The sequence below is a fragment of the Leucopleurus acutus genome (genome assembly GCF_964270905.1).
Source record: "Leucopleurus acutus genome assembly, chromosome: 4".
NCBI classification, from domain to species: domain Eukaryota; kingdom Metazoa; phylum Chordata; class Mammalia; order Artiodactyla; family Delphinidae; genus Leucopleurus; species Leucopleurus acutus.
In genome coordinates this window covers 108,027,823-108,045,389 of record NC_139146.1, presented here as the reverse complement: position 1 = coordinate 108,045,389, position 17,567 = coordinate 108,027,823, and the positions used below count along the sequence as shown (strand labels likewise).

Genomic DNA, 17,567 nt, shown 5'->3' with positions numbered 1-17,567 from the left:
ATGAAGATAGATAGCAATTACAGAACTTCGCAGAGAGGTTTCTCTTCTTCGTTTAGTTCTGTTTAAAAACTAGTTATTGAGCCAGTAGTAGGTGGATATTTACTGTGTTTAAGACATTGGGAGAATATAAAGAAATTCTTGGCAGGTTAAGACCATGAAGCACAGAGTTCGGTAAAGGTGATGAAATGAAGACTGCTCTTCTAAATGTTAGTTTGATTTGAAGGAAATACAAGCTGGTGCTAGAGGATCGTGCCATTTTGCTGTTGTTGTTGCTGGAACTGGTTAGTGTTTTACCAAATTATTGAGTGAAAGACAATTAAAAGGACATAAAAGACATATGTTCCATCTACTCTAATCCTTTTGGAAGCTAGAATTTCCCTCAGTCACTACACACCTAACTAGTATTTGCCATGATTTGTCTTGACTCTGGGAATCATTGGCACTTTTCTTTCTTCACATATTCACTTTTACACATTTTGGTGATGAAGTTTGAAGGCATCACTATCTTATTGTTATCCTTTCTTTGTCTCTTGCAATGCTTTCCTTTTTAATATATCCATTTATGATAGGATAAAGGAAAGGTTAGAGAAGTATTAAGATTCCAAGATTGACTAAAATTTAACCCACCTAACTTGCTTCCAAAAGCAATCCAAAAAGTAGATCCTGTGTTGGTTTTCACAGTGGTTAATAAATTGGCATCAGAATTTGAAATCCACATATATTGGGACTACTGGGCAAAATATCACATGAATATAATTTGTGTAAAAGTGAATCTATTCATTAAACATTTATTGAACCATCAGTACAATGATCCCTGCCCTCAAGAAGCTTATAATATAAAAGAAAAACCAAGAGTCATGAGATTTCCCATTTGGAAGAACCATAAAAAGCATATTATTATAATCCCGTCACTTTATAGATGACGAAATAACAGCACAAGTATTCTATACTGTTTCGGTTACAGTGGTTATTGTTCGTCAGAAGAAATAAGTTATGTTGGCTTCAGAAAACCTCATCTTTTCACAATTTCTTTTGTGTTCAGAACCAAGGCAATGGGTAATAGGTATCCTGGCAATTAAAATCCACCTTCATGCCTTTGTTCTTCGGTCTCTCCAAAATAACTTCTTCCCATTGTTCCTTCCTCCCCCTGCATCCCCATTTTTCTTTTCTGGTAACGTTTCATTTATCAAGATCAGGATCAAATATCAACTCCCGTGAACCTTAAACAAATCATCCCCTCCTTATTATAAAATGTGTGAATTCCCTGGCAGCAACTCTCTGATAGGTTGTTTGCTCCTTGGGTGCAGTTACTACACATTATTAAGCTTCATATTTACAATGTCTAAAACACTGTCTGCCACATTGCCACATCCAATAAAATTTTAACTGGCTTAGTATTTTAACAAATATTTTAATGCTATATACCAAGCATTTAGTTGGGAACACAAAAGACAGAAATTCAGATTACAAATTGGTGGGGAAATCAAATAAACACATCAAAGATTGTGATAAGAGCTATGCAGGGAACGAACAGTTTGCTTGGAAAGGGAATAACAGGGCTAACGGGTGATAGGGATTATACATAGACAAGATGATCAAGAAACTCTTCTCCCAAGAAATGATGGTTAAATTGAGATTTAAAATGAAAGAAAGAGCCAGTCATTTAACAAGGACAAGTGTTTTAGTTACAAAAAGAAAGCCAGTGTGGCTTGAGTCCAGTGTACAAGGAGTCAGGTGCAGCTTGAAGAACAGGGCAAGCACCTTTCAGGTCATGGGAGGAGATTGAATTCAATTTTAAGCAAATTCATGGAAAGCCATTGAAAGCGTCTTTCTGCGTTGTAAGGAATAGATGGCAGCAATCTAGGGACAATGAAGACAGATCAATTAGAAATCAACTGTAGATGTCTAGGCAAGAGAAGATGGCTTACTGAACAATGGTGATTGCAATAATAAGGGGGTATTGATAGTAGAATCAATAGAATTTGTCAGTGGATCAAATAGGGGGCTGAAGGAAAGGGAGGAATCCACCATGATTTACACTTTTCTGGTTTGAATACTGCTGGATGATGGTGCCATTCATGTAGATGGGGTAGTCTATGAAAAAATAAATAGATTGTGTGGAATCAAAGTTAATGATGAAATCTTTGAAGATGTTTGCAATTATCTAGTTTCAGGTCTAGATTCAAAAGAATGCTTTAATGTTGTTAAGGATGGAGGCTTATACTACTACCAACTAAATTTTAGCCTTTGCTCTGTGCCTGTGCTGTGCTAAATACGCCACAAGAATTATAGAAAATTCTTCAACTATGAAATATGTTCATTTTCAGTCCTAGTTTGTAAATTAAGAGATTGAGATTTAGAGAGTTTAGGTGACCTTTCCAGAGTCAGACAGCTAATAGGTGGCACAACCAAGACTTGAGCCAGTACAGATCCTTCTGCCTTCAGAATCCAGTACTCTTCCTCCTTAAGATTCACTGCCTCTTGTTGCAAAATCGAGGCATTTTGTATATCCATTGCCAAATAAAACTCTGATGTCTTTCCTTTACTCATTCCTGTGTCTTGTTAGAATACCATTCAAGTCATTGAAGTTGAGAATTCAGTTACTTGTCTGGTTGAATTGAATCAGCTAGCAATCTAGTTTAAGATTCTCCCTAACAGGGTGATAAAGCAGATTCTGCACTTAAGGGTGTGGGTTGTTTTCTTTCAATGTGCCAGATGTTCCCTGTCACCAACACTTCGCTGTGGCAGGTATCCTTGTCATTTGCTAAGATCTGTGAAGTGATCTGGGTCTGCTGTGCCCTGCAGAGAATTGAGTCAATGCCTTAATCTCAGGATTAACCAAAAGAAAACAATTCATTTAAAAGGATGGCTCCCAGTATGAAAAAAAGTCTTGTAATTACAAGTACCCACTGATAATTAAAAGAGAATTCAATTTTTTCGTATACTGAAATTGGCCATCTGTGATGGACAATGAACTAGTAACTCACAGATGTGTTTTCTGGACATGGCAAGCTTCCCTACTTAATACTCTTACAAGAAAATTTATACTCCGTGGAAGTACTCTAGTCCTAACAGAGCATTAATGGACTTATTCAACGGTTAGCAAATAAATGTGATTATTGGTTACTTAGTGATGATTCAGTCTCTACACTGCTTTTAATTTCTTAACTAGTGTTTCTGAAAATGCTGGATGTGAGTGCAAGGCAGATTTATCTGGGGAGTATACATGTTCAGGCAACTTGAGCAAATCATGCAGCAGTTTTCTATTTTGGGTTATTATCTTTAATCCATTTTTTACAATTGAATTCACATCAGTCCTGTAGACACATTTATTCACCTAACATACATACCCTCCCATGGGCCAAGTCCTGTTAGCTTCTAGGGAGGCAAAAATTAATAAAATTTAGCTCCTTTTCACAAGAAGCTAATTCTAGCAGTGAAATAAACAAATCAAGAAATAATAATTAAAAGTGATAGTTTCTTCAGAAGATTCAGCCACGGGCTTCCCTGGTGGCGCAGTGGTTGAGAGTCCGCCTGCCGATGCAGGGGACACGGGTTCGTGCCCCCGTCCGGGAAGATCCCACATGCCGCAGAGCGGCTGGGCCCGTGAGCCATGGCCGCTGAGTCTTGCGCGTCCGGAGCCTGTGCTCTGCAACGGGAGAGGCCACAACAGTGAGAGGCCCGCGTACCAGAAAAAAAAAAAGATTCAGCCACGAAGTACTGTGTAAACATTAATTGAAAAGAAGGGGATGTGGTTTGGCAAATAATGCCATTGGCAAATGAAATCTTCATAGAGGATGTGCCACCTGAGTTGGACTTTAAAGACTGAATTGGCATTTCCCAGCTAGAAAAAGAGAAGATGGGTTTTGAAAGATGGGGAACAGATTTTAAAAGGATTCTAAAAGTGGTAGCTCATAATGCCTTTGGAGCCACTGGAGGTGTGTCTTTAGGTGAAATTGAAGAGTGTTTAGGGGAGATGGCAGATGAGGCTGGGTAGAGCATCTGGGGCTACCTTTAGAAAAATGTAGGTGCCATCCCAAGGAGTTTGAATTTCACCTTGCTAATGACAAGAGTTTATGAAAAGTGTTTTAAAGAAGATTAGTCTGTGTTTGAAAAAGAGAATTCTGGATGAATTTGAATGATTTGGAGGAAGAGACTCTGTTAGACACTGTGCTATAAATATAGACACATAGTATCTAAGTGCCAGAATTAGGGGACAAACCATAGTTCATCTGGCTGCAAACTCCATATGGTTTATACTACCCCTCCCTGCCTCAACAAATTGACTTAATGTCTCCAATGTGGACTGAACACACCAGGTCACAGAGACACTTTGGAGTAATCACACATCAGTTCAGCTGCCCCTTAGATAAACATGTACGCCTTCCCTGGAATATGCTGGACCTGTCATTCTGGAACACAGTCCCTTCAACACAGGTTAAATTAATATGATATCCACACAGTGTTGCTGCTTCAGAGGGGCCTTTGATTTTTTTTCTTTTAGATTTATTTATTTTATCCAAAAAATCTTTTACCATCTTTATTGGAGTATAATTGCTTTACAATGGTGTGTTACTTTCTGCTTTATAACAAAGTGAATCAGTTATACATATACATATGTCCCCATATCTCTTCCCTCTTGCATCTCCCTCTCTCCCACCCTCCCTATGCCACCCCTCTAGGTGGTCACAAAGCACTGAGCTGATCTCCCTGTGCTATGTGGCTGCTTCCCACTATCTATCTATTTTACATTAGGTAGTGTATATATGTCCATACCACTCTCTCACTTTGTCCCAGCTTACCCTTCCCCCTCCGCATATCCTCAAGTCCATTCTCTAGTAAGTCTGCATCTTTATTCCCATCTTGCCCCTAGGTTCTTCAGAAACATTATTTTTTAGATTCCATATATACGTGTTAGCATATGATATTTGTTTTTCTCTTTCTGACTTACTTCACTCTGTATGACAGTCTCTAGGTCCATCTACCTCATTACAAATAAGTCAGTTTCATTCGTTTTTAAGGCTGAGTAATATTCCATTGTATATATATGCCACATCTTCTTTATCCATTCATCTGTTGATGGATACTTAGGTTGCTTCCATGTCCTGGATATTGTAAGTAGAGCTGCAATGAACATTTTGGTACATGACTCTTTTTGAATTATGGTTTTCTCAGGGTATATGCCCAGTAGTGGAATTGCTGGGTCGTATGGTAGTTCTATTTGTAGTTTTTTATGGAACCTCCATACTGTTCTCCATAGTGGCTGTATCAATTTACATTCCCACCAACAGTGCAAGAGGGTTCCCTTTTCTCCACACCCTCTCCAGCATTTATTGTTTGAAGATTTTTTGATGATGGCCATTCTGACCAGTGTGAGATGATATCTCATATTGTCGTTTTGATTTGCATTTCTCTAATGATTAATGGTGTTGAGCATTCTTTCATGTGTCTGTTGGCAATCTATATATCTCTTTGGAGAAATGTCTATTTAAGTCTTCTGCTCACTTTTGGATTGGGTTGTTTGTTTTTTTAATGTTGAGCTGCATGAACTGCTTGCAAATTTTGGAGATTAATCCTTTGTCAGTTGCTTCATTTGCAAATATTTTCTCCCATTCTGAAGGTTGTCTTTCTGTCTTGTTTATGGTTTCCTTTGCTGTGCAAAAGCTTTTAAGTTTCATTAGGTCCCATTTGTTTGTTTGTTTTTTCCATTTCTCTAGGAGGTGGGTCAAAAAGGATCTTGCTGTGATTTATGTCATAGAGTGTTCTGCCTAAGTTTTCCTCTAAGAGTTTTATAGTGTCTGGCCTTACATTTAGGTCTTTAATCCATTTTGAGTTTATTTTTGTGTATGGTGTTAGGGAGTATCCTAATTTCATTCTTTTACATGTAGCTGTCCAGTTTTCCCAGCACCACTTATTAAAGAGGCTGTCTTTTCTCCACTGTATATTCTTGCCTCCTTTATCAAAAATAAGGTGACCATATGTGTGTGGGTTTATCTCTGGGCTTCCTGTTCTGTTCCATTGATCTATATGTCTGTTTCTGTGCCGGTGTCATACTGTCTTGATTACTGTAGTTTTCTAGTATAGTGTGAAGTCAGGGAGCGTGATTCCTCCAGCTCTGTTTTTCTTTCTCAGGATTGCTTTGGTTATTCGGGGTCTTTTGTGTTTCCATACAAATTGTGAAATTTTTTGTTCTAGCTCTGTGAAAAATGCCAGTGGTAGTTTGATAGGGATTGCATTGAATCTGTAGATTGCTTTGGGTAGTAGAGTCATTTTCACAATGTTGATTTTTCCAATCCAAGAACATGGTATATCTCTCCATCTATTTGTATCATCTTTAATTTCTTTCACCAGTGTCTTATAATTTTCTGCATACAGGTCTTTTGTCTCCTTAGGTAGGTGTATTCCTAGATATTTTATTCTTTTTGTTGCAATGGTAAATGGGAGTGTTTTCTTAATTTCACATTCATATTTTTCATCATTAGTATATAGGAATGCAAGAGATTTCTGTGCATTAATTTTGTATCCTGCTACTTTACCAAATTCATTTATTAACTCTAGTAGTTTTCTGGTAGCATCTTTAGGATTCTCTATGTATAGTGTCATGTCATCTGCAAACAGTGATAGGTTTACTTCTTCTTTTCCAATTTGGATTCCTTTTATTTCTTTTTTTTCTCTGATTGCTGTGGCTAACAATTCCAAAACTATGTTGAATAATAGTGGTGAGAGTGGGCAACCTTGTCTTGTTCCTGATCTTAGTGGAAATGGTTTCAGTTTTTCAGCATTGAGGATGATATTGGCTGTGGGTTTGTCATATGTGGCCTTTATTATTACTGTGTTACTGTCAATTTCCCCTTTTCTGCCTGTTAGTATTTGCCTTATGTATTGAGGTGCTCCTATGTTGGGTGCATAAATATTTACAGTTGTTATATCTTCTTCTTGAATCGATCCCTTGATCATTATGTAGTGTCCTTCTTTGTCTCTTGTAATACTCTTTGTTTTAAAGTCTATGTTGTCTGATATGAGAATTGCTACTGCAGCTTTCTTTTGATTTCCATTTGCATCGAATATCTTTCTCCATCCCCTCACTTTCAGTCTGTATGTGTCCCTAGGTCTGAAGTGGGTCTCTTGTAGACAGCATATATACGGGTGTTGTTTTTGTATCCATTCAGCCAACCTATGTCTTTTGTTCGGAGCATTTAATCCATTTACATTTAAGGAAATTATCAATATGTATGTTCCTATGACCATTTTCTTAATTGTTTTGGGTTTATTATTGTAGGTCTTTTTTTTTTTTTTTTTTTTTTTTTTGAGGTATGTGGGCCTCTCACTGCTGTGGCCTCTCCTGCCTCAGAGCACAGGCTACGGACGCGCAGGCTTAGGGGCCATGGCTCATGGGCCCAGCCGCTCTGCGGCATGGGGGATCTTCCTGGACCGGGGCACAAACCTGTGTCCCCTGCATTGGCAGGCAGACTCTCAACCACTGCACCACCAGGGAAGCCCTATTGTAGGTCTTTTCCTTCTCTTGTGTTTCCTGCCTAGAGAAGTTCCTTTAGCATTATTTGTAAAGCTGGTTTGGTGGTGCTGAATTCTCGTATCTTTTGCTATTTGTAAAGCTTTTACTTTCTCCGTCAAATCTGAATGAGATCCTTGCTGGGTAGGGTAATCTTGGTTGCACGTTTTTCCCTTTCATCACTTTAAATATGTCCTGCCACTCCCTTCTGGCTTGCAGAGTTTCTGCTAAAAGATCAGCTGTTAACCTTATGGGGATTCCCTTATGTGTTACTTGTTGTTTTTCCCTTGCTGCTTTTAATATTTGTTCTTTGTATATAAATTTTGATAGTTTGATTAATGTGTGTCTTGGCGTGTTTCTCCTTGGATTTATCCTGTATGGGACTCTCTGTGCTTCCTGGACTTAATTAACTATTTCTTTTCCCATATTAGGGAAGTTTTCAACTATAATCTCTTCAAATATGTTCTCAGTCCCTTTCTTTTCCTCTTTTTCTTCTGGGACCCCTATAATTCAAATGTTGGTGTGTTTAATGTTGTCCCAGAGGTCTCTAAGACTGTCGTCAATTCTTTTCATCCTTTTTTCTTTATTTTGCTCTGCAGTAGTTATTTCCACTATTTTATCTTCCAGATCATTTATCTGTTCTTCTTCCTCAGTTATTCTGCTATTGATCCCTTCTAGAGAATTTTTAACTTCATTTATTATGTTGTTCATCACTGTTTGTTTACTCTTTATTTCTTCTAGGTCCTTGTTAAACGTTTCTTGTATTTTCTCCATTCTATTTCCAAGACTTTGGATTATCTTTACTATCATTATTCTGAATTCTTTTTCAGGTAGACTGCCTATTTCCTCTTCATTTGTTACGTCTGGTGGGTTTTTACCTTGCTCCTTCATCTGCTGTGTGTTTCTCTATCTTCTCATTTTGCTTAACTTCTGTGTTTGGGGTCTCCTTTTTACAGGCTGTAGGTTCGTAGTTCCCGTTGTTTTTGGTGTCTGTCCCCAGTGGCTAAGGTTGGTTCAGTGGGTTGTGTAGGCTTCTTGGTGGAGGGGACTAGTGCCTGTGTTCTGGTGGATGAGGCTGGATCTTGTCTTTCTGGTGGGCAGGTCCACGTCTGGTCGTGTGTTTTGCGGTGTCTGTGGCCTTATTATGATTTTAGGCAACCTCTGGTAATGGGTGGGGTTGTGTTCCTGTCTTGCTAGTTGTTTGGCGTAGGATGTCCAGCACTGTAGCTTGCTGGTCCTTGAGTGGAGCCGGGTCTTGGCGTTGAGATGGAGATCTCTGGGAGATTTTCACCGTTTGATATTATGTGGAGCTGGGTGGTCTCTTGTGGACCAGTGTCCTGAACTTGGCTCTCCCACCTCAGTGGTACAGCCCTGATGCCTCACTGTAGCAGCAAGAACCTGTCCTCCACATGGCTCAGAACAAAAGGGAGGGAAGAAAGAAAGAAAGGAAGGAAGGAAGAAGGAAGGAAGGAAGGAAGGAAGAAAGTTATTAAAATAAAAAATAATTATTAAGAAAATAATTTTTTTAGTAAAAAAATAAAAGGACAGACAGAACCCTAGGACAAATGGTAAAAGGTAAGCTATACAGGCAAAATCACACACAGAATCATACACATACACACTCACGAAAAGAGAACGAGGAAAAAAATATATATATATATCATTGCTCCCAAAGTCCACCTCCTCTATTTGGGATGATTCGTTGTCTATTCAGGTATTCCACAGATGCAGGGTACATCATGTAGATTGTGGAGATTTAATCCGCTGCTCCTGAGGCTGTTGGGAGAGATTTCCCTTTCTCTTCTTTGTTTGCACAGCTCCTGGGGTTCAGTTTTGGATTTGGACCTGCCTCTGCGTGTAGGTCGCCTGAGGGTGTCTGTACTTCACTCAGACAGGATGGGGTTAAAGGAGCCGCTGATTCGGGGGCTCTGGCTCAGTCAGGCCCGGGGGGCGGGAGGGGTACGGATGTGGGGCGAGCCTGCGGAGGCAGAGGCCGGCGTGACATTGTACCAGCCTGAGGCGCGCCGTGCGTTCTCCCGGTGAAGTTGTCCCTGGATCACGGGACCCTGGCAGTGGCGGGCTGCACAGGCTCCCGGGAGAGGAGGAGTGGATAGTGACCTGTGCTCGCACACAGGCTTCCTGGTGGCGGCAGCAGCAGCCTTAGCATCCCATGCCTGTCTCTGGGGTCCGCGCTGATAGCTGCGGCTCGCGCCCTTCTCTGGAGCTCCTTTAAGTGGCGCTCTTAATCCCCTCTCCTCGCGCACCAGGATACAATGACGCAGAAAAAGTCTCTTGCCTCTTCAGCAGCCCCAGACTTTTCCCGGACTCCCTCCCGGCTAGCCGTGGCGCACTAACCCCCTGCAGGCTATGTCCACGCTGCCAACCCCAGTCCTCTCCCTGTGCTCCGACCGAAGCTCGAGCCTCAGCTCCCAGCTCCGCCCGCCCCGGCGGGTGAGCAGACAAGCCTCTCGGGCTGGTGAGTGACAGTTGGCACGGATCCTCTGTGTGGGAATCTCTCTGCTTTGCCCTCTGCACCCCTGTTGCTGTGCTCTCTTTCGCGGCTCTGAAGCTTCCCCCCTCTGCCACCTGCAGTCTCCGCCTGCGAAGGGGCTTCCTAGTGTGTGGAAACCTTTCCTCTTTCACAGTTCCCTCCCACTGGTGCAGGTCCTGTCCCTATCCTTTTGTCCCTGCTTTGTTTTTTTCTTTTGCCCTACCCAGGTACGTGGGGAGTTTCTTGCCTTTTGGAAGGTCTGTCTTCTGCCAGTGTTCAGTAGGTGTTCTGTAGGAGTTGTTCCACATGTAGATGTATTTCTCATGTATCTGCGGTGATCTCTTCATCTTACTCTTCCGCCATCGTGAGGCTCTCCAGTTCTTTGATTTTAACTGATTTTAAAAATCAATAAAAACCTTTTTTCCCTTGGTTTATTCCAACCTTTATTTTTCTGAGGGTCCTAAAACACAGGAAAACTTTTTAGCTTACTAAGAGAATCGTCTTTCTCATTCTTGAAGAGTTCTACCTGAGCTTTTGGTATGTTTCCACTGTTCCAAAGGCTGGAAGAGTTTGTAAGGTCTTATAGCTGAATTGCCTCTTGCTCCTCCCAAAGCTCCTTTGATGCTTAAGGGAAGTAAAAGCAAAATTAACATAAAAGAAGAGACTCACGCTTCTGGAAAACAACCATCTGACCCTGATAATCTGGAGAACTACCTACATGGGCCCAAATTACCCAAATGAAAACATTTGCAAAAGTTTTAAGAGGTTGTCGTAGCAGTCCAACTGAGTAGGGCACATACTGAGCTGCCGGATGTGGAGGTGGAAGGAAGAGACAAGCGTGAGGGATGCCCACAGGACTTGGTGACAGATTGACTACTTGAAGAAGAAGAAGGAATCAAGATGGTTTCATCTTTAAGTGTGATAGAATATTGAGAGAAGAACAGGTTTTCTGGAGAGGGTGAGTATACTTTGTGATATATAGGTATACTTCCAAATAGATAGATCTGTTACCAGAGTTGAACAGATGGCTGTGAAGCATGAGGGAGGTGAATCAGTATGAGATATGTGGAATTCATCAGGCTATAGATATTGGTTGAAGAAACAGCAGTGGATGAAATATTGCTGCAAAAGTATGCGAGAAGAGGATTGAAAACAAAACATTGAGACGCTGACGTGTGTGGGGTAGGCAGCAAAAAAGGAGCTAATATTGCTAAAGAAATTGAATAGTATCGTTGATGAACATAGTTGTAAACAGTACTAAATGCTACAAAATATTGTAGGTGACTTATTTTTTCATGATGAAGGAAAATTGAGAATGTTAGTAAAAGAGGAAAAGGAACCCCAAGAAGGGGAGCAATTGAATATGGGAAATGGAGTCGATTTTTTGGAGCACATGTCTTTAAGGAAGTGAGAAAGAGCCTAAAAAAAAAGAGAGTTAGCACATCCTCTCTGACAGAAAGAAAAAGACAGGCAAGGTGGTTGTGAACAGGAATAGGCACTGGCATCACATAGACTTATTGGAATTTTGGCTGTGCTAATCATTTGGGGGAAAAACTGTATAACTTCTCTGGGTCTCAGTCTCTTTTTAAAATGATGAAGGTGTCTCCTTTGTAGGGTCTGAGCTTTCATGATAATAGAGGTTGAGCTTTTGTACCAGCTCTTCCCTTTGCCTGGATCGCTTGTTCCCCAGAGACACACATGCCCATTTCCTTCTTGTCCACATGTGTCTCCTGGCTGTGACCCACCCCCAACCCCCAGTCTCAGGTAGCTTCTTCCTCTCCCTCTCATCCTCTATCTCATCACTCAAACTTATTTTTTTCATAGCACCCATTCCCATCAGAAATGACCTTATCTGCATGTCTTTTTGTGTTTGTTTATTTTTTCCATGCTTAGAGTTTATTTTACCTATTAGAATATATTCATGATAAAAACAGAGATTCAAACTCATTTACTATTCAGTTCCCCACCTCTAGGAGCATTAGGCACAATTCAGTTCAGTAAATATTAGATAAGGCTATTCATAAAAAGTAGTTATTAGGGGAAGGATAAATTAGGAGTTTGAAATTAACACACTATTATATATAAAATAGATAACCAACAAGGAGCTACTATCTAGCACAGAGAACTATATTCAATATCGTGTAGTAACCCATAATGGAAAAGAATCTGAAGAAAGAGTATAACTGAGTCACTTTGCTGTACACCTGAAACTAACACAACATTGTAAATCAAGTATATTTCAATTTTTTTTAAGTTGTTATTATTAGTCTGAAATTGGACGTGAGGGAAGAGGAGTTGACAGGTTAGGAGACAGCTATCTCCTCTGAGTAAAAAGAACATAGAGGATAGGACTGCAGATCCAAGCAGGTATGTGTTTGGAAATTTTAGCTCTACAAGGGATGGTTGTGGATAGAGTTATATAGTTTCCAAGTCCATTACAGGATTCTTTTATGTCCAGCCAAAATCACCCAGGCTATCTTATCATTACTTCTTTGCCTTTAGTTAACCAAAATCTCTTTAAAAAAATTATACGTGCATACCATTTATTTGCTTCTGTGTGAATAGTATTACTAATGAAGGCTAACAATTTTCATTTTTATATTTGAAAGGCCCAGGCACCATTAACCACTGTACATATATGAGCTCATTTATTCCTCTCAGCAATCCTATAAGGACAGTAGTATAATTATCCCATTTTGCAGATGAGAAAACTGAGGCACAGAGACAAATAATATGCCCAAGGTCACATAGCTAAGAGCAGACCCAAGCAGTTTGGCTGTGAAGCCCATGCCCTTAACCACCGATCTATACTGCCTCTCAAGACCTCACCCACCCATCTGAAAGAAAAATTAATGTTGCTTTGTTGAAGCCAGACAAAGCTGTTTATCAGCTAGTCAGACAAAGCAGGTCAGATTGTCCTGCCAGGGAAATGTCCTAGGAGAAATTGTCCTGTCAGGGAACAAACCTGGAAGGAATTTTCCTTTCAAGGAAAGGAATACTTGATCAATCAAATCAAGTATTCCTAAAATCATTACCTTTTCTCCCCCCCTCACTTTGGCAACCCCTTGCAATTTAAGGTCATCTGAAAATTGAATTAATGTTCTGTTTACTCCTTTTTTCAGGTAATTTAATAAATACTCTGGGCTCAACCCTGAACACCTCATAGAAAATTTACCCATGCTGCACAGATTGGCCGACATGGTGAAAGGATATTCAGTTTTGCATAGATAAACTTTGATTTGTATTATATAGTGTCTAATATATGAATTCTTAGAATGTTTATGATTAACACTTTGCTTACAACCCGAAACACTGGTTATAAATTTCAGCCCTATCTTTTCTTATTCGGTCTTTCCAGTGATCTGCTCTAGCTCCTCTTTATTTTTTCCCAGTGTGTTTTTAGATTATTATTGACCATCAAGAAATCCTTATTTGGAGTAAGCAGAGTCTAATTCCTCATTTTCTTAAAATTTACACGAAGGAAAATTATGAAAAGGAAGTGAAGTTTTTAAGTTATCTTTATCAGTATGCTTCCACATCAGTTTCTTAAACTCAGGGGTAATGAATCACTCTTGATTATTCTAAAATTAGATCTGTTTTGCATAGTGACGGTGCTGTGATCTGCAGGTGTGTGGAAGTGTAGCAAGTTGGTAAAAACTACTGACTGTGGAGCCAGACTGCCTAGGTGTTAATCCTTTGCTCTGTGTGCTAACTGTGCGACCTTGGGCAAGGTACTTAACTTCTCTGAGCCCCAATTTCATTAGATGTAAAATGGAGATAATAATATCTTTAATGTTGTCACAAGGATTACTTGAATTCATATAGGTAAAGTATTTAGAACAGTGTCTGGAACCTGGAAGGATCTATGTAATGCTGTTTTCTTTGTTCTTGATTCTGCTGTAACTTAGGAAAAAGTTGCTTTCCTTGTTACTAAGTGTGGTAAAAATGCTTTCTTAACAAATATTATTTTCATTCATCTTGACAGATTCAAAAGACTAATTCAGTATGATATGCTTTTAGTTTTTTCTGTATATCATTTATTGATTGTTAAAATTCATGATTAATTTAGAGCCAGATCATAAGCTTCTTTATGCCTCTTATGTAATGTCTTGATCAGATGACACTGAAAAACAATCTAAATAAAGATGTCTTCAATATTTTTCTTTGCTTTTAAGAGTCCAGTGACTCAGTGTTTCCCTTGGGTAGAATATTTTTAAATTCCTATTTAATTTTAAAGAAGTTATTTTATTTATGTGTAAATATCCAAAAAGGCAGACATACCAACTGGTAGGTAAGTACATTCAGGTGTGTAAAGCAGCTGCTCCTTCACCCTTCTCTAAAATGTGCATACTGCCATCTGCTGGAAAGAACTTTTGTACAGCATTTGGAGAGTATTTTTGAAAAAAATTGTTGAACAGTTTTTCCCATAAATTTTTTTGATAATTTAAACTATATCTTTAATTCTATTGAGAGTAAGTAAATTTACAGTATAAGAGTTTTTGAATCCTTTTCAATGAAAACCAAGATTGGGGCAGTTGTGTTTTTTTGTTTGCCTAATTTTTTGTTTGTTTTTTCAGATAGATTGGAAAATACATTGACAAACCTTTAAAACTTTTTATATAGATAGGTAGAAGTGTTCTAATGTGTTTTGTATTTTTCTGAGGGCAGTTGTGTGGCATTTTGTTTGATTTGAATAGCAGCAGTGTGAAGCAGGCAGAGCAAGTACAATTATAATTTGCCAGTGAGAAAACAGAGGCTCAGAGAGGTTAAGTGACCAACCCAAGGTCACTCAGTTTATCGGTGGAATAGTTGGGACCAGAATCCAGGTCTTTGAATATATTTAATCCTGAGGTGCTGATTATTTCTCCAACTCTCATCATATCCTGCGTGTCTCAGAGCATAAAAACATTGCATCCTGTTATCGATAAGGTCCAGCAAGATGACAAGCAGCCAATTTATTATGTACATTTTAAAAGTGAATAATGTACAGGAAGCAACTTTTTTAAACCTTGAAAAGCAAAAAAATAAATGATATCCTGTGCCTTGCACAATACAGACACCTATTTGTTGATTTACCACAGTGGAAGAATATTTTCTCCTACATATAGATATTATTGCCTTCTGGTTGATTATTTCCACCCCCAGTAATTTAGTTGTACTCTGAGACAGTTTCGCAGATAGGTGCCAGCTCAGAACATTCCGTAACTGATTTTGGTTTCTCCTGGAGTGCTCTGTTATCTAAGTAGCCTGGCATAGCAGGGATTTTTGTTAAATAATACTTTTCTTTTGGTGAATGGTAAATTCGACTTTTTAAAAAGTGTCTTTTTATTTCATCGTTTTATAACGTAATATTGCCATTGAGAGCATGAATTTTGTGCATGATACTTTCTTGGCACTGTACTGATTTTAAAATTTACCAAATAAAAATGAATGTACCAATTTGTGGTGATTATATGTACATTATACTAGCTCAGATATCACAAGCTACTTATTATGATTGCCAGCTCTCATTTTATGATTCTGATAGTTTTCTGATCTAGTTGTCTCCCATAACATTTAAAAGTGTTGCTGTCACTGCCATATTGCCATGCCTGTAAGGGCCTTCCTTCCCTCCGTCACCTCTCCTCAAGAAATTAATTAACTTCTTTTTATCTATTTTTCTTTAGTTTAAAATTTTATTGTTCCCCTATTTTGTGCCCTTACTAACATTGATTTGAACATTTTTTTAATATTAAATGCACTTACCTTTCAGTTACATTACGTACATGTTAAAAATTTGTGTGTGAAGCCATGTTGCTAATTCAGAACAGCTGCCTTACGAGAAGTCTCTTGGAATGTCCATGAGTCTCTCTGGATGATTGTATTAGTGACAGACCCAGCTTTGGACTTTTACTTGTATTGGGACTATGATGCTAGAAATTTCTTATCAGATAATTAATCCAAAAGAAGAGGGGGATTAAATCTTCAATTAGGCAGTATGAGGCATGGAGTAAGATAAGAGAATCTGTCCATGGCCAAAAGGATCATAAGAAATCATAGCTTTTTGGCCAGCATTCAATTTTCCTTATAATGACCTGAAATCTTCCCCTTTAATAGTGTGAACCTATGGTTTTTAGTTTTATTTGCTGTAGATATGCAGAATAAATTGAACCCCTTTTCCACATGGTGGCTATTAAGTTTTATTTTCTACTTCCCACACTCTAATGTGCTCTAATGTCCTTCTGTCCTTCTCATAAAATTTTTGAGCAATTGTGTGCATGAATTAAATCCTTTAATTCTTACCCCAACTCCATGAGGTAGTATTCTTATTATGTGCATTTGATTGAGGTTCAGAAAGATGAAGACCACACAGGCAATGAAGGTCTTGAACCAAGACATCAGCTGAGACTACTAGTGGCTTGTGTCAGGCTTTAGCCACTGTATCCTCCCACCATTTTTTATGTGACACATTTTCTAGTCTCCTTGCTCTTTGCTTAGAGAGGAGTCTGGATACATTCCTGTTTGTATACATCTCGTTTGTAAGACAGAACAGGCAAAATGAACTCAATACTTCAGGTGTACAGTGGCCTATAGCGGGACAGCTTGGGCATGAGCTACCAGCCTGCACACCTGTGCAATGCAAGAGAGAATTGCAGATTTTTTTTCACCCCTTAGCTTATCTTGAATAGGTATTAAATTGGGTCTCACCATTATATGGGTATGTGTGAGTTTGTAAATGTATAAATAAATGTATTTTTCCACTTTAAAAGGAGCCTAAGTCTTTTCTTGTTAAACTACACTTTGTCATCTTTAGTATATACTAGCTTCCCTAGATCTTTTACCTCCATCTTAGCTGTGCTTCCCTTTTTAGTTCCATCTAAAAACTCAGTACGTATACGTTTAATCTACATTTAAGACCTTGATATTTTAAGGTGTTCTGTGTAGTCCCATTAGATTCCTGAAACATTTCATTTGAGATTTCTTGGCCTGTTTCTTGGTCAGTGTGGCAAGAAATTCATGAATTTCTTTTCTTAGAGCATTCTGTTGTCCTTGAGTTGTATTTCTTTTTAAGGTCTATCTTTCCTCTGTAGGCTTTAAATTTGCTGTGCCTTCTGTCCAAACCTCCTGGATCTTAAGTTGAATTGAGGTTGGTTTTCCATCTCTCTTTTAGTTATTGTCACAAATGTCCCTGTTCCTGAGAACAGCTAAGAACTTTGAAATGTAGCCAGCTAACTCCACCTTTCCCATTTCTGCTAGCATTTGCCAACTTACTAAGCAATCTTTATTCACACCAATTTTGCACTAGTATAACCAGAAGATATGTCTACTTTAGACTGCCAATAATTTACTGAGTGTTTTTGCATGTTAGCTAATCTCTACGGTCTTCATCTTCCTCATCTATATAAATCTGTGTTGGACTATGGCCTCTGAGGTTGCTTAAGTTCTAATATCTGTGATTTTAAAGTATACCAAATTACCTGTAGAAATTTTAATTCAACATTTAAAATTAAATAAAAAGCAGTGACTCAACTTTGCCTTTCTGAGCTATACCCAGGACTGGTATTATATGTACTTGTACAGTCATCT

At 38.9% G+C, this 17,567-nt stretch overlaps 1 protein-coding gene and 1 long non-coding RNA gene across 2 annotated transcripts in view; one reads left to right on the top strand and one right to left on the bottom strand.

The window, feature by feature from the left end:
• Positions 1 to 17,567, bottom strand: part of LOC309961476 — a 205,909-nt gene that overhangs the window by 20,641 nt on the left and 167,701 nt on the right. The window lies entirely within an intron of this gene.
• Positions 1 to 17,567, top strand: part of ADAMTS3 (ADAM metallopeptidase with thrombospondin type 1 motif 3) — a gene marked incomplete at its 3' end in the record, with an annotated part of 287,161 nt that overhangs the window by 232,072 nt on the left and 37,522 nt on the right. The window lies entirely within an intron of this gene.